The 23,353-nt window shown below is 51.3% G+C and overlaps 1 protein-coding gene across 6 annotated transcripts in view; it reads left to right on the top strand.

Moving 5' to 3' along the window:
- The window catches only part of LOC149332913 (uncharacterized), a 333,095-nt gene that overhangs the window by 216,499 nt on the left and 93,243 nt on the right, over window positions 1-23,353 (top strand). Inside the window, exons 1-2 of one of the 6 annotated variants that reach the window (XM_089558486.1) lie at window positions 10,010-10,233; window positions 10,542-10,833. The exons of 3 other annotated variants lie outside the window; for them this stretch is intronic. The gene's annotated coding sequence lies outside the window, so the exon portion shown is untranslated. Of the gene's footprint in view, window positions 1-10,009; window positions 10,234-10,541; window positions 10,834-23,353 lie in introns of those variants that run through there. 2 more of the 6 variants (XM_089558484.1, XM_089558491.1) reach the window with 2 other exon arrangements.

Genomic DNA, 23,353 nt, shown 5'->3' on the forward strand with positions numbered 1-23,353 from the left:
AGAGGAGAGTTAAAAGATCAGAGGAAAGAGAACAAGGAAAAAAAAGACGCGCGTCGCAGCAACAACTGCGTCCGCCGGAGCGGACGCTGCTCAAAAAACAGATAAGCGGCCGAAGCCGCGCTCGCCGTGTGTATTGGTTAGTCAAGTGGGCTTCCCGGAGCGCCCGAAATGTGTTCACCATGCCCAGCCCCAGGAGGCGCTTGTTGGAGCTTCTCACGAGAAGGTCCAGAGCCCGCTTAATAATTTTGCGGAGGGTGATTTCGAGTGAATCCTCGTCCTGCTTCCGCAGGTGGAGGTATGGAGTCGAATATAGAATTCGACTGGTCACAAATGCGTGCGCCAGCCGCAAGGCGTGCTTACATCGTAACCCCCCGCGCTTGTTAGAAACCCGGCGGACCAAGCGGCCCACCTGGTCCTATAGGACCAGGTAGGCCGCTTGGTCCGCCCGTGGTCCGCCGGGTTAAGATGTTAAGCTTCGCCTATAGGCGAAGCTTAACATCTTCACCACACATCAGTGACACAAGCAGCAATACTGCGCTTGAGGCTTTCGCCTCACCGCACTTTAGGTCAACAAAGTGCCCCCCCCTGAATTTTTTAATACTAGCGAGATCATTGGCTGCACTCCTCTAAGCTCACGCCCATAAATGGGCCTCAAGTTAATTGTGCCGGAATTTTAGTTCGAGGTTTGATTACTGGTATCATTGAAGAACTCCGGTTTGAAATTGCGTTCATTACGGGCCCTCCATGGTTGTTTGAATCGTTAACTATTTTGTCTTTCTAAAAATAATTTTTAAAATACCGCCGCGGTGGCTCAGTGGTTATGGTGCTTGACTGCTGACCCGAAAGACGCGGGTTCGATCCATACCGCGGCGGTCGAATTTCTATGGAGGCCAAATTATAGAGGCCCGTGTACTTTGAGATGTGAGCGCACGTTGCAGCGGACGAAGAGTCTATATCTGAATCTAGTTGCTCTACTGCTTCTGAACAGTTTTAACTCTGAGGCGACAGCCAAGCAAGCTAGGAAGAATGCAAGAAAGCGGTTACAACGTGCCCAAGAAACGGAGGAACAACGAGAAGGACTGCGGAAATAACGAGAAGCCGAAACAGCTAAACGAGCTGTATCGAGTTGGGGGTAGTTTACCAGATTCCATTATCATGTGGTCGCACTTACATAGGCCTGACAGGCCGATGCATTAATGTTAGGCTTATGGAGCATGCCAATTCGTTGCAGAAAAAAGATACTAACTTGGAAAATCATTGCAGTGTATGTAAATGCGTGCCGTTCTTTGACGATACACAATTGTTATTTTTTCATACTGACAGATTACAAGAGAAGTCGCCGAAGCATTCCATATCACTAGAAAATCAAAAGGTTGCGTTAGTAATACTTCTTTAGCTTTGTCAAAGAAAGAAATGACATTGCTGCACAAAGGGTAGCTTGAAGGCAGGTACAACACGTGTGACCATCGTGGCTTGTTGATTTTATCTCCCACATTGATGTATGACTGTGCGCACGCGTGCCCGTTTTTGTATGTATATATTGAAATTTTTTCCTTCCAATAAATTCAGTTGTAAGTTCAGCGCCGTGTTTGTCTACTCCTCTATCTCGTCCTGTCGTTTAGCGCTGTTTATATGTACTTTCGCCATGGAACATCAACTCGCCCAATCTTCCGTTCTTCTCGAGTTCAGAAGCTGGGATTTGGCAAACTAAACGGAATGAAGCCAAGCGGAAAAGACGGGCCCTGGAAGCAGAGGAACAACGAGAAGAAGCAGAGGAACAACGAGAAGAACGTTTGCGCTCTATGCCCAGAACCCTTCGCCTCTTCCCTCCACATCATTTCCCTCTGCCCGGCGGACCCTCCCCCGCGGGACCTAGAGAACCTCAAGACCTGGGAGGACTGGGAGACCCTGCTGCGCTCGGAGGACCCGGCCGTGCAGACCATCGCCACCGGCCTTGCTGCCAGTGTTATGGACCTCAGGAACATAAACACTTGAGTGCAGTGGGGTCGTGCGGGGACCCTGGGGCGTGCCCCGAATTCCTCTGTAAATAAAGTTTTCTCTCTCTCTTTGCGAAAACGACGAGAATCAGAAGCAGCTAAGCAAGCTAAGCTTTCGCAACCACACGAATTTTTATTTCCTTTTTTTTTCTGTCGACAGCAGCTGCGCACCGCCAAGGATTACTAGCAGAACGTCTCCGGTTGCCGGCGTTGCTGCGACTGCCGAGGAACTAAGGGCGCATGCGCGCGGGAAGTCCAGCTTCCTTGGACATCACTTTTGATTGTGTGGAAACTGCGGAATATTGCGTGATACTGTTACGAACATATTAAGGCGGAAGCCTTTAATGCCGCATCGTTGTAAGCAGGAGTTGTCGACAGAAATGTTACGCTTTTCAATTGGTCGTGACGTCACAGTGCGCGAATTCCAAACGGGGCCATTGTACTTTGGCTAGTAACCATGCAACCAATTAAGGGGATGGTATAGTGATGCTCCAAGTAAAATAAATTAATAAAGCCGAGTACGAAATTGGTCGAGTTGGGGAATCGAACCAGGGTCTCTGGAGTGCGAGACGAGTACGCTAACCACTCCGCTATGCCAGCTCAATGGTTTGGATTGAACAAAGGCGCGTCGAGTGAATACGGTGTCTTCGTTCACTCCCATCTTCCTCCCTTCCCTTATGGCGAGGTTCAATGTCCGGGTAGATTTTCCTGAAGATTGCACCTCGCCGTAAGAGCGGTGGGAGGCCGTGTTGGCCTGCTCAGACCCGGTCGTACAGACCAGGGCCGTGATGTGGGCCACCCAGGTCGCCGTCAGCCATGGGTTGATGGCCATCTAACACGGAATCGTCCACACATGCTCTCTGACGAAAATTATGTTTTTCCATCCATCCATTACGGCGAGGTTCAGGTGTCCACAGAGATATGCGAGACAGACTACTACTACGACTTTCCACAAAATTGGCGGGGGCTTAGCCTTGGTTAAGCCTGGAGGTTGCGAAAGCAGGTGTTTTATACTGCATATGCAGCGCCTCTAGCGGGAGGTGCGCGGCGCGCCGTGCCAAGCGGCCGCCGTCACCCGACGAGCCGAGTTGGTAGCCCGTCTCTCGCTCCTGGTATGACGTCACGCTGTGACGTCACTAGGCATGGAATGACGTGAGGGGTCATTCTAAAGGTCAAACGTGCCCAGTGGCCGCCGCTACGCGAAAGGTCGTTCTTGGGAGTAGTATTGCTTTCGCAATAAAAACCAGTTTAGCGACGAGCAAGGCGTAGAGCCGAACGGGCGATGTCGTTCTGTGGGCTCCCTGGCAGCGTTGCTAGACGCTGTCGCATTTCACTCTAAGAGGCGAAGCTCAACATCTTAACCGCACATCAGTGGCATAAGCAGCAACACCGCGCCTGAGCATTTCGCCTCACCGCACTTTAGCTCATGAAGTCACCCCTGAATTTTAATGGGAGTGTTTTAACCTTGTGACGGTCCGCCAAATTTTGCTTTCGAAATTTAGTCCTGCGCTATCTCCTTGAAGAGAAGTTTATTGGACCCATAATTCATACAAAGGGACCACAGTCCCTCACAAAGACAAAAACAACAAGGCAGCGACTAGTGTCGCTCGGTACAAACAAGCTATGAAAGTGAAAGAAGTACACGACGGTGACTGCTGTCGCCGTTCACACAAAATCATTCACAGAATGTGTGTTTAAAAAAACTTCTATTTACATACATTCACATTTACAAGAACACATGACATTAAGCATGCAACGCGAGCCAATAAAAGAGGTACCATAAACATCTCCTCTCAGGAGAATTTTATTGGACCCCATGGTTACACGATAAGGGACCACAGTCCCTCAAAAAATACAAGAGTACAGTTCGCGACTAGTGTCGCTCATTACAAGCAATCACTCGAGACATAAAGCTTCCAAAATCGTTCACCCGAATGCTCCCACGACTCAAGGTCGCGTTAGTAAGGGACACAAGGCCGTCCATGTGGGACCAGTAGGTGGTTTCACTGGTACACAGGTTGTGGACCGCCTAGTTGCTGTAGAAAGTTCGGAGTATGTCAAACGATTCGGCGCGTCCCGTAGCATATTATTACTAGTCGAATGAAAGCGTAGCTTTTCATAGGGATTCGCACCTACGACCTTTTGTTCCCCAAACCGTGACTTCTTGAAACTTCAAACGTCCATTACGGCCAAACTAATTGACATAGGGCATTGGAAGTGGTGTCAAACCATTTGTGTTCTTGCGCTGTATACGTTGCCACAAAAAAAAAATGGATATCCGTATATATATAACTCAAAAATTGTACTGGATATAGCGAAGATGGCTAATGACGCAGTAATAATGATAATTGGTTTTTGAGGAAAGGAAATGGCACAGTAGAGAGAGAGAGAGAGAAAACTTTATTAGAAGAGGAATTCGGGGCACGCCCCAGGGTCCCCGCACGACCCCACTGCACTCAAGTGTTTATGTTCCTAAGGTCCATAACACTGGCAGCCCGGCCGGTGGCCTTGGTCTGCACGGCCGGGTCCTCCGAGCGCAGCAGGGTCTCCCAGTCCTCCCAGGTCTTGAGGTTCTCTAGGTCCCGCGGGGGAGGGTCCGCCGGGCAGAGGGAAAGGATGTGGAGGGAAGAGGCGGAGGGTTCTGGGCATAGGGCGCATGCGGGAGTAAACCGCGCCATCAGGGAAGGGAGGGAGGTGGGAGTGAAAGAAGAAAGAGACAAAGAGGTGCCGTAGTGGAGGCCTCCGGAATAATTTCGACCACCTGGGAATCTTTAACGTGCAGGTCGGCAGCCTTCGGGCTACGGCCGTGTATCTGCTTTTTCAGCCAGCGTCCGCTCCGGCGGACGCGGTTGTTGCGACGCGCGTCTTCACTCTCTCTTTTTCTCTTCTTATCTTTCAACTATCTTCTATCTGCACGTGGCAGCGGTGGTGGCTCGGCTTGAGCCAGTAGGCAGGCCCGTGCACTTTTCCTTTTCATCCTTCTCTCAGTCGCAACCAACCAACCAACCAACATGCACTGACATCGCACAGCACACGGGCGCCTCTTGCGTTTCGCGGCCGCCGCGGTCGGGTTCGAACCCTGGTACTCCGGCTCGGTAGACGGGCGCCTTACCACTGAGCCACCGCGGCGGCCTTTCGCTCGTATAACTAGGTTCAAGCCACGTTGAACCCGAGCCATTTTTTCTTCAATATGAATGGGCGAATCACCCGGTTCTTATGCGGGTATTTATTGATTTCGGATACTGTCAATGCCATTGGGATTTTTAGTGGATGGGCACATAGTAAGAAGGTACAGTTCGAATACAAATGGGATGGAATACATTATAAAACACTGTTGGTTGCAAATAATTACATGAGTATGGGAAAAAACGATACAGATAACTGAAAATAAAACAAAACGATAGAGCATTTTTCACAGAAAAGGGGGCAACTTTAACATTGTAAGTAGTGGGTTCATACAGATGCTGTTATATGCAGTGATATGAGTGGTCTGTTGTACTTGTCTAATTATGTTTTAATTATCGCGCAACTGTTCTTCTACCAGAGTTACAGATTTCTGCGAAGATTTGTTAGTAGTGATAGAGGGGTTCAAACTATTCCATTCTTTTATGGCAAGCGGGAAGAATTAATATCTGGAACAGTCGGTTTGGAATGCGTTCTCTCTAAGGGTAAATGGTTGTTTATGCCGGGATGGTCTGAATTCATCTGTGAAGTTCGCCGAACTTTCTGATGCGCCACTCAGTCTCCAGCACAGAATGTACGGCGCGAGGTAGCTACTTTGACATGTACACCTGTCCGCGGTCGAAGGGTTACCACATTCGTGGAACCGCGGAAGCACGAGGCAGGCTCGGTGGCTGCCCTATTGTTGCCGGTGGCACCGCCGCCAGAGCGCTTGTTCCTCGCCGTCTTGCCTTCCTACCACACATATCTCCCCCCAGCGCGCAGCTTTGTGCAGTGTTCAGTGTTAGAATGCCTGCAGTCGTCATTTTTGTGGCCAGTGGAATTTTTTTTTTGTGCCTTCTCGCTTCCCTACCTGTAATTCGCTCTGCTCATGTACATAGCTTACTGCGAGGACGCAGGTGTATACGGTGGCCGATCGGGACGCGATGCGGCGCCAATGGGTCGTTTGAGCTTCGGGTACTCAGAAGAGGCCCCTAGTTAGGCTGTAGTTGCCACTTGGCGCTGGACCCCTCAGCGACAGCTTTCTTCTTTTCTTTTATAAAGAACCTTGAGTGATTGTTCCTGAGGCATATGTGTGTCCAGTATGCACGTGTGCGGAAAAGGAAACGTGAAGAAGGCAGAGGTTCGGAATGCAGTGAGTTCAGTGCTGTGTGTATGCGTGCTCAGAAGCTCTCCTTTCCCAAGTACTTGGTTAGCTGATATCCTTTCCCCAGTCTTTGGTTAGCTGACGGAAACTTTATTTTCCTTTGCCTAGCCATCGATCGGTGAGAAGTGTCGCCTGTTTTATTATTGGTTGCTGTCCCCGTCAAGGGCGGAGACAAAGGGCTTAAATCTAAGCGCTCTCGGTTAAGCGGTGGCTGATTTCGTCTAATCAGTGGTTCAGTCATGCAGTAAATAGTTTTCTCCTTGCTCGTTTCTCCTTGTTTACTTATGTGTAAACAAATAGTTAACCTTCTTTTCCTGCCGTCGAGTAATGTGAATGTTTGCGAGTCCAAACCATCCATCCATCAAGAAACCCGCATTTATCATCAACTAGAGTTTCCTCACGTCGCCACTTGAAGGGGAAAGTCAGCTTCATCTACGGATGTATATAACGAAGTATCTATGTTTAATGTGCTATGCACTAATTGGAACAATCATTTTAGTCGTGCTAGTTTGCCGCGTTTCTCTAAAGTAAGAGTGCTGTGATGCCTAACCGCATGGCGACCACGTGCGATCCACGAGGCGGCCGTGTGGCAGAGATACGTACAGGTCACGTGGTGTCAGCAGTCCAGCACGTGACGGACACCTGCTTCCTTCGTATTTTCTACTGCACGCTCGTCCACTGACCCGGAGTCGTCCAGATACGCGGAGCCTATTCGGCGAGTCAGCATCCTGGCCCATCCTGCTATCCTGGCGCATTTCCCCGTAGGCCGGCGGACTACAATGGCTGTACAGGGAATGTGTATATATAGGACACGAAAACAGGACATCAAAAAAGAGCGATTATTCGATAATTCGCGGGGCAGTTCACTGCTTTTTGAGGCTAGGACAGGGACTCTGAGAACAAAAACGTATAGGTCCAAATTTGAAGAAGTGGATATTTTGTGCTCTGCTTGTAAAACGGAAACGGAGACCAGCTGTGCGCCGTGTGACGTCACTGCTCCTCGCGCATGCGCAGTATGGCCTTTCGTCAGCTCCGCGAAATGGCTCGGCGACTCGCGTAGTGTTGCTTTCGCAACAATGTGGGAATTAACCCATTACGCTATCCCGTCATACACTCAAGGCGGGCCTTAAGTGCAACTCTAGTTTCTATTGAGAGGTATCTCATCATAAGTGATATCCATATAAGTTTTTAGAATTTCGAAAACGGTGCTACCATCGGCGCTGTGACCCAGCAAATTTTGGCTGTATAGACGAGTAACGTGCACTGGAGAAGTGGCTTTGCCTGCAAGCTTCTCGAAAGCGCATGTGTTTAGGCGCGATGTGGCCAAAATCTGCTGGGCCACAGCTCCGAGGCTAACTGCGCTTTCGAAATTATAAAAACTGATATGGATATTATGTACGGTGCGCTGAACGCCTCACTGAATAAGGAACCTAACAGTAATAGTTAAAAAGCTTACTATTCAATATTAGTTAACCAGTCTTCTAGTTGGCTCGTCTATGCTGTGTTCTGATGGGCTACACCGCCGAGAATGCTATGTCGAAAAAAACTGCTCTTGTATTCAAAAGGTTCATTTGTAAAAATTGCAGAACATCTTTGGTGAAACACCCGGTATAACGGCACTTGCGTTGGAACAGAAATTCCTGCTTTTGTTGCAACTCTATCAGTAGTGCCTCTAAAACATTACTCTCGCAAGTTTTAGAAGTGTTATAGTTTCTCATACACATTGCTTGTGGCTGAATGCCGGAGTTCTTAACCTGTGCGGTATCGTGATTGGAGGGTAGTTTATAATCCCCGAGACTACCGCATATATACCCTCGCCGTTCGATGACGTTCTACGTCACATCAGCGGTAAGTCAGGACGTGCCACGTCCGCCGCTTAAGAACGTGGGTGGCGCTGGTGAACACTCCCAAGGTTAGGTTATTTTGTAAACATAAATACCCCCGAAAGCAGAAGGTTTGACAGCCGTCGCCGTAGCTCAGAGGTAGAGCACCGGACGCGTAATTCGGAGGTCGTGGGTTCGGATCCCACCGGCGGCATGTGGTTGTTTTTTCTTCTGCTTTTGTAATCAATTAGCTTTAAGCGATAACATATTCAGTAATATTATAAATTGATCAACACCACAAAATAAATTTAAAAAAAAATCCCCTGTGCCCCTTGGTTTCTGTGGCTTTTGGCTTCTCTCATATATATATATATATATATAGCTGCGAAACGGGCACTTACTCTGTGAGTGGAGTGTTTTTGTTATTGTTTTTCCTGTACAAAACTTACGCAGATACGAAAATTTCAACGCGCCTTACGAAAAAGGACTGGCTTCCCTTCAGAAATGGAACTGGCCTGTTTCTGTATGCTTGTTCCTTGGAGGTCAGTTGCAAATCATACTAGAATCATTTTGTAAACGGCGCGCGATTTACTCTGAGTCTGAGGACTCCAGAAACCGGCAGTTCTGTTTTTTTCTTTCCTTTTGTGCGTTTTCGACGGGTATACTGTCAGTGTTTTGATACTTGGGCTGCTGGATACTTATTCGTGATGGTTTGATAGGTGATACCTTGGAGGCTTCCATGGATAAGGCGCATGCTTAGGCTACTGGATACTACTTATTCGTGTTAGTTTGATAGATACTTCGATACTTTCTTCGCTGGAGAAAGCTATCACAGTACCCTGGTACTTCATCGCACACGATATATATGCCTCATTTGTAATTTTCGCGCTTCGTTTCTGCAAGCGTGCTTTCTTTTTCGTCATAAGTGCTATACTATAGCCTTCTAGCGGGCACTAACCAAGATGCAAAACCCACTGGGCTCCGTTTTACCACTGCTTGCAATTTCATCATAATATATCTATTCTATTACGTGCTCGTTCCATTCAATTACGTAGCGGAACCTTCTTTTGGGTGGCGGCTGCCTTGGACCGAACGAAACAGAACGTAAACGACATTGTGCTCTGCCTTTGTTTCACCCTGCAACAAGTGTCCTGTCAACGGGAACTGATTTGACAAACGCCCGCGGCAAAGAACGGTGGAACAAAAAAGAAGCAAAAAACCTTTGAAAAGGAAAGAGTCGACGCGAGCAGAAAAAAAAAAAGGCCGTGACCTCTCCCGCTTGTCCTGTTGTTCCAACTCCCCCCCCCCCCCCCCCTCCTCACGCTCGTCACTACCCCTCCGCACCCCGACATAGATCTCCCGCTAACGCGCTTCGCGGCCTAATTGAACGCGCCCTGCGCTTAATTAGTCAAATGAAAGCTAGGTTCGAAGGCGCGCCCTCCACCGGTGTGACGTCGCCTCTCCCCTCGACGACCTCCCCACTCGTCCACATTGCACCAACACCGCCTAGACACTCTTCCCCGCCGACCGGCCTCCGCTAGCGTAGCGCGGAGATCGCGCCCGTGGCGCCGCGGCGACGTTGGTCGTGAGCGCCGCTGTCAAGTGCAGTTCGACAGCGCGATTTTAGCGCGCGGGTGACTTGCGTGCCGGCTTATTCGAGCACCCCCCCCCCCCCCCCTCTCCCCCCCCCCCCCCCCCCCCACGTCATCGCTCCTCTCGAACGCTCCGCGAGTTATCATCTTTTTTCCAAAAGGCTAAAGCGAGCGTGCGGTAGTAGGCACTGGCTTGCGCGATGTTACCCCGCGACGTCTGTTGGCGGGAGAGGGGCACTCCAAAGGGGAGTGAAGCGTGGACGACGCTTTCGCTACGCCCGCCGCAATTGGATGAGAATGCGACCGCCATGCAACGAGCGCCGCGATTGGCCGCTGCCTCTTCCTCGTTTGCCGGAGGCACCACCGACGACGCCTTGTGGTAGTTCTCGGGAGGGGGGTACGGCCACGGTGCTGGTGCGTGCAGTCTGTGCTTGTTCTTGCCGTGCCGCCACGACCACGCGCGCTTGCGTCCAAGGATTTCTTTCGACGCTAACGTAAGTAGCATAATCTTGCGATTCTCGCGACCGCCGTCCCTGTTTCCTTCCCGGCCAGCCAGCGCGACGTGCGGCTCGACGCTAGCGGCCACCGCCGCCTTGGCTCGTGCCAGCGCTCGCGCGGAAACGGGGCGCACGGCCGGCTAGAAAACAGGTAGCGCCATCTGTCGGCGCAGCCGTCAAGCGTGTCTTTTCCTCCCTCCGCGCGCGCGAAGGCGAGGGTGCTAAGCCTAACGCCACGGTCTTTCTCTCCACTCGGACTCGCCCTCTCTCCCTGTACGCACGCGTACGCCTGGTTCGCGAAGCAGCCGCGGCAGCAGGCTTCGGCGGCAGCGGTGTGTGGAAGCAGCCGGGAAAAATCAGCGACAACAACAAAAAGCACCGACTGCGTCTGCAAACAACAGTGCTGCTGTGGTGGTTGTGGATACGCGGTTTGCCCGGTGAAAGGCCTTTCCTCGGCCGTGCTTGTTTTGTGGGAGTGTGTCCGAGAAGCAGCAGCGGAGACGACTACGATTGTGTGCCTGCTGCCTCCTCTTCGCTGTTGGATGCTGCGTCGCTCTCGACGGTGGTGCCGCTGCGGTCAGGAAGCCAGCGCGTGTCGTGAGTGTGCGCCCTTCTGTGCTTTCATTTCGCCTTGAGGAACGAACGAAAGAAAGAAAGCTAGCGTGTGCGCCCGCACGTCAGCCCGAAGCGCTGGCCCGTCGTCGCCGCCGCGCGCTATGCCTAGCGTCGAGATCGGTCCGGGTCCGCCCGTTTTTCGCGACCGCGCTGGCCCGCCTGCCTGGTGGCTCGTCGCTCGCGTCTTCTAGGCCACCGCTACCACGCCGCCGCGAGCGCGTTTCGACGGCACGCGCGCTCAAGAAGCTGGCTGTGGCGCCCGGTGTAGGGAGAGGTTGTACTGCTTCGGTTTCCCCCCGTTGGCTGTTTTTGTGGTTGTTTTCTCTCCTTTCCGCGGATTTAGCGCCCGTTCTTCCTGATCGCGTGCGGTGGTGCTCTCCGAAGTGTTTGTTGTTCGTGGTGGTGGAGCCACCTGACCGCTAGCGGTTCCTTCTGTTCACTCTGGGCTATAAGCGCAACGAAGTACGGTTGTTGTGTGTGGGCAAGTTTAGAGCTGGTACGTAAACCACGGTCGAATTTCCGACCTCGAATGAAGCGTGGTGCGTCGGAATGCAAACTCTGCCTGCATCGGCTTGTTGCTAACAGCCAGCGAGCCAGCCGGGCGTGGTGCGGGTAAATTCAGAACTGTTGCCGCCGGCCTGCCAAGTTGCGTTATCTGGCATGTTTGTCGCCGTCGGTATGGCATGCCGTAGTAGTCGCGGGAAGTATGGGGGCATTTGTCAAGCTGCGGGTTTCAGCCGTATTGTTTTCGAAATGGCGCCGCGAAAGCACTGAGCTTGGTTGCAGCAGTGTGTCGCGGGCAGCTTTGCTTTTCTTTGCGCGAGGTTGTATGGAGCGCGAGTGACGTCATCGCCGGCGCTTTCCGGAGTCGAACAAACGCCGTGCTGCGAAGCTACGCAACTCGGGGCGAACGGTGATCTGTTTGATTTGACGGCTCCGGAGTCGTCAGGGCTCGGTCCGCGTTTCGTAACGTTTGGAATCAATAATAAGCTAGCAAGCGAATAGGAGTCGGATGTAAATTCTGGAACATGCGTCTTCTGTTACATTCCTGAAGACACTTCTAGTTTTTTTCTTTGGAGCAAGTATCGGGGTTCGTACTTACCGAGAGCGAGAAAATGTCGCTTGAGAGACAGACTTTAATGAATACAGGAGAGGTCTGCCTGGTTGTTGGGCTAGCATGCTACTCCAGAATGTCGCTTGATGCCCTCGTTGTGCATATATTTAACACGCGACGTCGGTCGTCTGTTCTGTAAGTGCGCGTTGAAGGTTCTGTAAACGTGTCTCTCGAGCTGATTAGATTGGTATTTAACTCGGAAACTACCCAGTGCCTGTCGTTCTGAAAAGAAAAGAGCACAACGCCTTTATGCTATGCTCATGGCTTCGGATTTTGTAAGTTTGGCAGCCGAAAGATACTCGTTTTCCATACTCAGCAGTCCAGAGTGATTGGCAATGATGATTGCTCTCTTCTTTAAGCACACTAAAGGAAGCGGACAGTTGCGTTACGAACTCACAGGCGCGAATGGTTTCAAGGCGACAGTGGTAACCAGGTGCCAAACCCCAGCACATTTTTACCGGTCCTCACAGATAGAAGGGATGTACGGTTTCTGTTTTGGGTTCAGGAGTGTGTGCAGTACATGACATCGAGAGTAATGCTTATGTGCACTACGTAGTGCGCCGACAACGGACTTGGCTATGTGCACTACGGACCTTGTGGCGGGTTGGGTTGGGTTGAGTTAGGTTTCTTACTATTACCTAGAGGGAAAGCTGGCAGCCCGTCTATGGGAGTTTGCATGGAGACTCCTCGAGACCACTTCAGCCACCATGGGCGCTCAAAGCATCATGGGGCGGTGACCTACTTGTTGCGGAACTGCAACTTTTGGCCAAAAAATAATAGACGCAACCTAACCCGACCTAACGCAACACAACCTAACCTAACCCAACCCGCCACAAGGTCCGTAGTGCACATAGCATTGTTCTGCACCGAAAGTAGGCTCGAAATCAGAGGCTCACTGCTTCAGCAAGCATTGAAATCAAATTGAAGATGTGTGCTTCCAAGCACTTGTCTTGAAAACGTTGCGGAAATGCTGTTTATTTCGGGTGATGCTGGCACTGGTTTGAATCACGCAGTCTGAAAACATCGCTGTTACTAAATCAGTAGCAGCTATACTGGTTCACACAGATTGACGGCTGGCTTTCAAGAGGCGTTACAATTAGGGCTGTCTTAGGGTTAGCAAGGATGTTGACAGGGCATGCAGGGGAGGGCGGCGGCCGCTTCCGCTTTAGGGTCAGTGTATTACTAATTTTATGGCCTCCTCCACCCTGAACAATGGCGCCGGCATGAAAGCACACTGAGTGGCCGCTCTCATAACGTTACCTGTGGCTCTTCCTCGCCGTTTCAGGTGGATTAGGGGCGAGGGCAGTGGTTTAAAGGCGAAATTAGCTCATTGTCAAGAGGTGCGGTGGCTGAGCTGGCGGAACTAGCGCCTTTCTGTGGCGAAAGTTTCTTCGCGACATGCATCTGCGCTTGCAGCCAAAGGCCTCAATGTTCTGCAGCTGTTTGCGTTCAACCGATACGCGTGGCTGTGGCGGTTCTTCTCGGATTCTGGCGGAGACCTCGGAGCGACAAGATGGCCGCAGGCTATCCGTGACCCGATATTGCCGAGAGATGGTGCCACCCGTCTTATCTTCGCTTGGCTTGTCTGGGCCATGTATGTGGACGGTGCAGATCAGGCCTAGCCTGTGATGCGCACCCATAGTTGCTCCCCTTATCGGTGGGTTTGGAATGCGATAATTGCTTTATCGGAAGAGGAAACCTGTAGACGCGAGCTTTCATCACACTTGCATCGAACACGCGGGCACACGTTGCACTGTGCGCAACTTTGCACGGTGACTGTACACGCATTCAGAGATACGGAAATGTTTCCGCGCAAGGTCCTCCTCGCAAGCTTCGAGAGCGTGCGGTACAAGTATCTTCACTCGTGACATTGCGATATGGAATCGCTGCCGCGGCTCCGGCCACAATGCGATGGAGGCGCCATGCAAAAGACACCGACGTGGTCAAAAATTAATGCGGGGTCTTCCTTCACGCTCTACCCCCATTGCTTCTGCGTGTAGGCTTTGGCAGGTCTTCGTCACCGTCATCAGCCTAACTGCGTCCACCGGGGGTGCGACGACCCTATCCCCGCAAACCTCCTAATCTTATCACCCCACGTGACTTCCTGACGTCCCCTGCTACGCTGGGCTTCTCTCGCAATCCGCTTCGTTATCCGAAAGGAGCATCGGTTATTTCCCGTCCGCATTGCGGGCCTTGCACACGTGTGTGCACTGTTGCACGATCTTTGGCGCGCATACGTCCGCTAATATTAGTGCCCTACTCCGGCACCGCCGATAGAATTTCACAAATTCTTCCACAACTTTACAGAAGCCAACCAATTAATTCCACGTGTCCATCGCATTTCCCGCCATAACCACCCGAACGCTGTTTACCCTGAACGTGCCCATACCACCCCATTCCAGCAATCATTTTTCTTAAAGACTGCCCGTGACTGGAATAACCTCCCTGCTGAAGTGGCCACCATCATGATTCACCGACTTTTCAAGAACACCATCGAGGAAGCCCATTCATCAATGTAATTTTTGTCCATTTTCTTATTAATATATAACATTTTCTTGTGCCGTGTTATCCCCACCCCTCATGTAATGTCCCGAAAGGGACCTTTGAGGAATAATAAATAATAATAATAAATAGCGCCCACCAAACGGGCAACTAAGAAGGCTCGGACTTGAGCTGAAAAATAAGTGATATCTCTATTAGTGCCGCTCAGAATGCCATCAGATCTAACAGGTCTGCATTTGGTGCAACGTGCTTCCGCGGCCGGAAAGCACGTATGCTTTTTTTTTTTTTTGCATTTCTTGCGTAGATGATTCCAAATATGCGCTCTTTGTTCGGTCGCGAACGCGTCTGCAGCGCCCTCTCTACAGCTTCCCTCTTGCTCGGCGGCCGACTTCCATGGAGAGAGCGAAGTTGGAGGGGACACTTGTAAGTGTATGACGCGATAGCGTAGCGGGTTAATTCCCATATATGCAGAAGGTCATTCTCTACCTTATGTTCATGGATCCCTGGGAGTCCTCATGTCCCTCCTGGCGCAGTGGTGCAGCGGTTAAGTGATGCGCCCCTGCCCTGCGATGGCAGCTGCTCCCAGCGGTGGGCCTTGTGAGACACAGGCTGCTCTTCCCGAGCGACCAATCATTAATTTAACTGCCACCTGCCACAGTGGGCAGTGTGCTCACTATGCGGTGGGCAGGTTGTGATGACCCCACAAGGTCACGCGACCTAGGTGGCCCACCTGCCACCCAGGTTGCTCTCTGGGCACCACCTGCCACAGCCATGCCCGTGGTTTTTCGCTCACAACGCCGACACAGCATTTTCTGGTCACCGGAGCCTTTAACGCTGTGCTCCCCGTCGTCTCTCTTCTCTCCCTTCAACTGACGAACCCCCCTCCCTGGAAAGTGGTGTGCGTGCCGCGGTGATGCATTGCGTACCGGGCGATCGAAGGGCGAATCGGCGACATTTCCCGCTTTCGTACGCTCGAAAATTGCAGAGGAGCTGGGCTGCCCGCTAGTAGGTCCTAAGTATGTATAAACCGAAGGTGTAGAGACATTCAAACACACGCCACGCTTTTAAAAACTTGCAGCGCACCTTTGTGGGTAGTCTTGGCAGTGTACGGTTTTCGGTTCTGGCTTACAGAATATCGATTTTTAGTAAATAAGTGTGTTTAAATGTATATGGGACAGCTCTTTCTTTGCTCATATTTCCGAAACTTGCCATATGCGGTCCGTGTATTGGAATTCGCCGTTAGGGCTGGGCCGAAACTCGGGAGACTTAAGCAGACTGTCACGCCACCTGCGTCATTCGGTCGAACTACTGAGCGCTGCCTAAAGCGCAGGAATAGAGTTGAGAAACAAATGTTGCAGCGATAGTTGACAGCCTAACCCATAGGCGGCGCGACAGTCTGTTAACAAACTTCTTGAAGCAAGGAATAGTGGCCGAGTTTCGAAACCGCTAATTCCCAACCGGTGCGATGAAAGGGGGCTCTGCATGGTCGAGGTAACTGAGCGTGCATCTGTGAACTAGTGAACTTGTGTACGTGTCGTCGGGACGCTGAACCGTGGCTGCGTGGAGTGCGCCTCCGCAGCTGTTCGGTTCACCCGGCAGCTGGGAAATCTAAACCGCCGTTCAGCTGAACGAAACGGATCGGTATATATACACATATACTGGACGGCCTGTCTAGCTCATCCACGGCTCAGGTTGATTGCATATACTATATCCCTGCAATACCCGGCGTATCTTTACTTACGCTGTCTATAGTTTATCAGATATTGCTTTTTGTCTATTCATATTCTATAGACTGTCTATGGATGTCTACTAAAAGTGTATGGCCATAAATCTCTAGATTGTCTATAGCATAGACTGTCTATGGCATTTGTATTGCATATATACTTTTCTAGGATTTGTCTGTGGACAGTCTATAGACATTATAGACAGAAGTCTATAGACACTTCATGGACTGCCGCCGCGGTGGCTCAGAGGTTGCGGCGCTCGGCTGCTGACCCGAAAGACGCGGGCTCGATCCCGGCCGCGGCAATCAAATTTCAGTGGAGGCGAAATTCTAGACGCCCATGGACTGTGCGATTGTCAGTGCACGTTAAACAACCCCGGGTGGTCGACATTTCCGGAGCCCTTCACTACGCTGTCCCTCATAGCCTGAGTCGTTTTGGGACATTAAACCCCATAAACCAAGAATTGCGGTTTCAGCTAGCGGTCTCCTTGATTAGAACGCGGTATCCTATCGATATAGGTCAACTTCAATCCTTCCTCAATCTCTCTATATCTCACTAACCCTGAACTTTCTTAATTTTGGCGCCTTTCTGCCTATATAGTCGACCTACTTCAGAAATACACCTCCGCTACTTCGTTAAATTTTTGCCTTAACTGAAAATTGCTTTTGTGTAGCGAGGTCGTGCGCTGCTTGTCTTAACACGCTTGTCAGTGCTCTGCAGGACAGACAGACAGTAAGACTGAGCCTAAAGGTGTATATAGGCCTCCGCCCGATCGTGCAGCGCGATGTATGCGAAGGGATCTCGCGACGCCTCGGACGAAGAGCGCGGACCGTGGACCAGCGCCTCGTGCACCCGCGCTGCTCGCAAGGAGGAGGAAAGGTCGGGGAGCGGCCCCCGTGCACACAATGAGGCCATTAATGAATGCCCCCCTCATTTCAGCGGGAATCGGCGCGTGGATTTATGAATGCGAGCGCCCACCGACAGCTGTGTGTCTTCTGCTCGTTTGGGTCGACGCACCAGGAAGCGCGCGCGCGCGCGCGAAGCGGGACGCCGCCGCCGCTGCTGCTCCGCTACGGTCTTCCGAGAAAGCGAGCGCGCCCGGCGCCCAAGTCGCTCGTCGGCCTCGAATCTGTGGCAGCGCCGTTGTATCGGGGAATCGTCCGAGGGAGTAATTATCGACCTCTACGGTCTAAGCTTGGAAAGGACTAAAATGGGTGTAGGAGTTAGCCCCTTTGGGGGGCTACTTGAATCGTCCGAGGGAGTCAGTAGAGAGTTTTAGTATAGCGTCACCCTATCGCTTTGGGTCATAGGGGAATAGCGGGACGCTACTGCGCATGCGCAGAATGCTATCGGCCCTTGGGTCTTTGGGTGAGCGGGCGACGCTAACGCTAAATCGGCGAAATAGCGTGCGCCCCAAAGCCGCTTTACGTTGGGACAACATGGCGGCGCCCGCCGAAGCGGGCCCTCTCGCTTCATCACCGATTCGTCGTTGCCGCTGCTCTGTGGCTCACACTCACGGGAAACTAAAGGCGCACGAGGCTTTCGCTTTGGCTGAAGTTGCCTGAACAACAAAATTTTAGCGATAAAACACGCCTAATTTTCAGATTGCTTCCGTGTTTACAGAGCTGCTAGGCTTAGCGAGTACTCGTCGACTGACGTCAGAAAGCGCGGGAGGTTTGAACTACTGATCTCCACAAACAGGTTTGCAATTTTTTACCAGACCTTCACGCGCGTGCGACCCGTATATATTTATATTTATCATGTATATATGTAAATATATTTATTTTCAGTGTACTCCTCCCCCTGTCCTTTGTACTATCCTCTCCCTTCCTTCTTTTCACTTCTACACTCTGCCTGCTATCCTTTATTCCCGCTGCCCCAGCTCAGGTGCTTCCAGCAGCGATAGCAGATGCCGGGGTAGAAAAAATTTTCTACCTTCCATATTCAATGCAAAATATTAAAAAAAACCATTACTACTACTACTCTTCCTGTGTGAATAGCCTTGGCTCGGATTGAACATGTCCGCATTTTAAAAAAATATTTGCATCATTTTTGGCTTTTCCTAATTAGTAATTGGTAACTGAAACAGTTTGCGCGTCATTTTATTTACACAGTAAAAAAAGTGCAGCATATATATCAACTTATTTGTTCTGAAAGCTTCTCTTTCCCGCCGTCATGGCGCTGCCTTCAAGCAACGCAAAGCGACCATCCGCGACCCTATTCTATAGACAGAAAACGTGAACCCGTTCCCCTAACGCTAAGCGCATGCGGATAGGGTCACCCTATTCGCCACGACGCTATTCTAAAACTCTCTAGTGTTAACCTCTACGCTCTAAGCCTGGGAAGGACTAAAAGGGGTGTGGGAGTTAGCCCCTTTGCGGGCCTACTTGAATCGTTCGAGGGAGTCAGTGATATTCTTTACACCGTAAGCCTGGAAAGGACTAAAAGAGATTAAAGAGTTCGTCCCTTGAGGACGACTTCCGCGGTGGCTCAGTGGTTATGGTGCTCGGCTGCTGACCCGAAAGACGCGGGTTCGATCCCGGCTGTGGCGGTCGAATTTCGCCTCCATCGAAATGCTAGAGCCCCGCGTAGTGCGCGATATATATATACACGTTGCCGCGGTGTGTGGTGGTATATTACCGGATGCCGATTGGCAACTGAGGGCGGAAACACGGGTCCCAGAACGGGGATCGGTCGAAGTTCCGACGGCGGTGTACTTCCGACTGTCGAGATATTTCCAGTAGCTTTATCTTTCAACTAACTGAAATGTGTGTCGGGAATGCGCTCTCGTTTTTGTTCCGCGAAGCTCGTCTGTCTCACTTATATTGCTCGCGTTTCTTGAAAGGGAACCTTTCAAAATCTGCGACACAAAGTACGCCAAGAACATATTGCCGACGGGCAAAACCTTAAGCGTCTATTCTGATTGATTGATTGAAACCATTTATTGCTCCAAAGAGGTGATTGCCGAAGTCTTCATGGTTGGCACCTTTGGTCCGGGGCGCCGGCGGCTTCTGCTGCCCGTCGAAATCGTTCGACCTGCTGGAGCTGATCTTCGAATTAAGGCCTGGACAGCACAGCCTTGTGTTGGTATCAATTATGTTTACCACTGCCATTTGCTTTTGGCAAGGCCATGTGGTGCGACAGAGGGTGAGTGTCGTCCCCTAGCGCCTCCATGCGTGTGTTCTTTCCACCTTTTCCAGTCACCTCTTGCAACTTTTTCTGCTCTTAGTTCGCGGCAGTGACGTTGGCCTAGTCTTGCAGGCCCGTACGCTATGCTTTTACTTGCGATTTAAGCCACTGGCTACTGCTACAGAAGAACGTCTTTTGATGCGATCACACGCCTAATCATAGCGGCCAGCCGATCGATGATCGCGCCCTCTCTGTGAGCACACTGGCATAGAAGTCAGTCTTCGTCTTACAGGACCTCCAAAAAACACGTAAGGAACAAGAGAAGTCTTTGTACAGCAGCACGTTTGTTAGTGGGCTTACCACACGAGGGCCAGCTGGTCTAGCAGCTGGAAGAGGTTCCTCGGCTGGTACGCGCTCTTAGGCAAATAATTGGTTTTGAGGAAGGGAAAAGCGTGGGAAATAATGCTGCTAGTCCCCTTTTCGAATATAAGTCGATGGGCGCCGCCATATTGGGAAGTGAGCTGTGCTCGTAGGACAGGAAACAGTTGAGGGCTGAGCTGCTCCACGTTCTCCTCGTAGCTGAAATAGCCGGCTGCCCCGAGTTTCATCGAAAGGTATGCGAGAAAGCATCCTTGTAGTGGAGAGGTGAAGAGACGATGCGCGGTAGCACTTGGGAATAGGGGAAATTCAAAATTCCGCAAGTGCGCTTTCCCGCTTAACAAAGTTGTCCCAAACAAGATGGCTGACCATGCGTTTCCAGCTGAAACAAAGCAAGAAACACTGGTTTTTTGTTCGATTCTTCCAAAATACGTTTCTTACATTCTATCCACACCTTTAGCGCCTGTCCTGTAGCCGACGTAGTTCCTTTACAGCGAAGTCGGCCATCTTGTTTGGGGCAACATAGTTATGTGGGAAAGCGCACTTGCGGAATTTTGAATATCCCCTATTGTGACTCGGTTGCTCTTTATCTTACTTTTCGGGTACCTCGCGAAAGTAGGCGACTTTTTTGGTACGCCACGAAAGTTCGCGAGTACTTCTCCGATATGCCGGGAGGAGGAGGAGGTTATGAGCAGAGGGAAGTCGCGTGAATTCCGGAAGATCGAAATGTGTTCAACCTACAGCACTGCAAAGGCGCTTTCGGAGACGTTGCGTCACGACACGTTAGCCCTGCTGTCGCCAGCAGATTAATTCGCAGAAAGGGCGAGGAACCCTAGCAGTTTTTTATCCCCCGTCATTTCGAACCAGCTCATCAAAGCCTCCGATTCTCAGGCAAGAATTATGGCTTAGAGGTTATGGCGCTCGGCTACTGGCCCGAACGTCGCGGGTTCGATCTCAGCCACGGCAGTTGCGTTTTGATGGAGGCGAACTGCTAGAGGCCCGTGTGCTGTGCGATGTGAATGTACGTTAAAGAATCCGAAATTGTCGGAGTTATCCGGAGCCCTCCACTACGGCGTCCCTCATAGCTGGAGTAGCTTTGAGACATTACACACCCCCATAAACCAAACAAAATTTTAGGCAGTAACACTGAGCGGTGAAGTGTACTCAGATAATCGCCGCACATTCCTGATTGGCTTCCTCACTTCTGTAGCTGTGTTGCGCTATTCGTTATCAATGCTTGCGTGTGAGCTTGTTTTATACGCCTGGCGAAAACGAAGCAAGAAAACCCGCGTAAGCGATCGCCGACGAGCCTGTTTCTCCCAGGTGCAGTGCTCTGCGCGTCATCGGCATTGCGCACCCTATAATACCTGTGAAGTCAGCGTTTGCTCCCGACGCCCGAGTTTGTCTGCAATTAACGCGGGGCTTCAGCGATTGGCGCGTTTCGTTTGCATCGGGCTCGCTGAGCGCTTGAAAAGCACAAGGCTCCGAAGCGTTAATTAGTAGCCGGCGTGGCTCTGCGTTTCGCCGGAGTAATCCCTTAATCCTCGCAGCGTCGGTGCGCGCGGTATCCCTGGCACCGACTGGCTGAGTCTAGGGTGAGAAAGCGCGCCGCCGCACGGTGTGTGCTGCTGCGAATTTGTGCTGCGAGTTAGCAGTCGTCCATGCGGCCGATTTTCAGTGGGTCGTTACGAGTGTTCTGTGCGGTGTTGTAACGCCACGTTGTAGGGATTATTGCGGTACCCTCCACTACTCGGACCCCAGTGAAATGCATCGTGGGGCTAGTTGGTCCATTGCATTCTCAGGCCCGCCGCGGTGGCTCAGTGGTTACGGCGTTCGGCTGCTGACCCGAAAGACGCGGGTTCGATCCCGGCCGCGGCAGCTGAATTTCGATGAAGGCGAAATCCTAGTGGCCCGTGTGCTGTGCGATGTCAGTGCACGTTAAAGAACCCCGGGTGGTCGAAATTTCCGGAGCCCTTCACTACGGCGTCCCTCATAGCCTGGGTTGCTTTGGGACGTTAAACCCAATAATCTAAACTAAACATTGCAGCAGCATTCTCAGAGTTCTTTTAACGCTCAAAAAGGCGACGCGTGAAGGCAAGAAAGACAGGACAGAGAGCTAAGACAGGACTAGCGCTCTGTCCTGTCTTTCTTGCCTTCACGTGTCGCCTTTTTATGCGCTAAAAGAACTCTGAGCAGCAATACTCACCTTTCTTTCTGCCTCCTCACGCAGCCTCATTCATCCATTCGTTCACGGCGAGTTTAGGGTGTCGTTCCCTGAGTGAGATGGGTATACAGCGCCCTTACCTTTCTTGATAACTAATGAAAGGGACACTGAGGAACCCGCCGCGGTGGCTCAGTGATTGGGGCGCTCGGATACTGAGTCGGTGGTGGTGGTAAAAACGTTTATTTCCTCTGAAAAGAGGGAGTTACATGGAGGTTGCTCTGGAGTCAGGCTTAGTGCCCTTCCCCTCACAAACACTAGGTGGAGTCCCTAGTAGGGACCCCAGTGGCTTCCGCTGCCGCCATAGCTCGTTCGACCATCGCCTTTTGGGCTTTCAGGTCGCAACAGGCGAGTAGGGTCGCCTCCCAGTCCTCTCGGGTGGGGTTTGGGTTTGGAGTAAAAGCAGGGTTGGAGGGGCACGCCCACACCATGTGGTAGAGGTCCGAGGACCTCTCCCCACAGTACGGGCACTCCCCGGAGAAGGCAGGGTCAAAGTGCTTTAGCGAGGCCGGGCACAAGTTCCCGGGTTCGAACCCGGCCTCGTTTCGATGGAGGCGAAACGCTAAAGGCGCCCGTGTGCTGTGCGATGTCAGTGCAATCACTATACGTGGTCGAAATTATTCCAGAGCCCTCCACTACGGCACCTATCTTTCTTCTTTCACTCCCACCTTCCTCCCTTCCCTTACGGCGCGGTTCAGGTGTCCACCAAAATGTGAAAATTACTGCGCCATTTCCTTTCCTCAGAAATGAAACCAATACTGAGGCAATTCCATCCAATTATTTTTCAGATCAGCAACAAAAAAATTGTCTTGCTCTTTGTGGCTTTGTTGACGTTTCTCCGGTAGACAAAGACGCATTTATCACTCAAGAAATAAAATTCTTCGCTGTGGCTTAGCTTGGTTAAGCCCGGTAATTGCGAAAGCAATGTCCGTACCTACGCCATGGTACAGCTGGTAGTGTAGCTGGTGGTGGTGCTTGTGGTTAGACTTGTGGTGATGCATAGGTTATGCAATCAATTCCAATTCAATCCAATCCAATGTAATCTAATCCAATCGAATGCAATCAAGGTCAAATGAAGGTGAATGGTGGTCACCGCCGCGGCACGGCAAAGGCGTGAAAGTGCAAGTAGTATTGCTTTCGCAATAAAATTATTGGAAAGGCGCGGGTTCGATCCCGGCCGCGGCGGTCAAATTTCGATGGAGGCGAAATTCTAGAGGCCCGTGTACTGTGCGATGTCAGTGCACGTTAAACAACCCCCAGGTGGATGAAATTTCCGGAGCCCTTCACTACGGCGCCCCTCATAGCCTGAGTAGCTTAGAGTGAGTAACACGTGACGTCCGCCTTAAGAAGTATACTGTTTCTGCCGTTTGGAAGTGAATGATTGACGGTGCAGTGTGGCCTCTGAGATCAGCGCACAAAAATCGCGTGCATTTT

Source organism: Amblyomma mixtum, chromosome 8 (genome assembly GCF_055824585.1).
Source record: "Amblyomma mixtum isolate Tamu chromosome 8, ASM5582458v1, whole genome shotgun sequence".
In the NCBI taxonomy this organism is placed as follows: Eukaryota; Metazoa; Arthropoda; class Arachnida; order Ixodida; family Ixodidae; genus Amblyomma; species Amblyomma mixtum.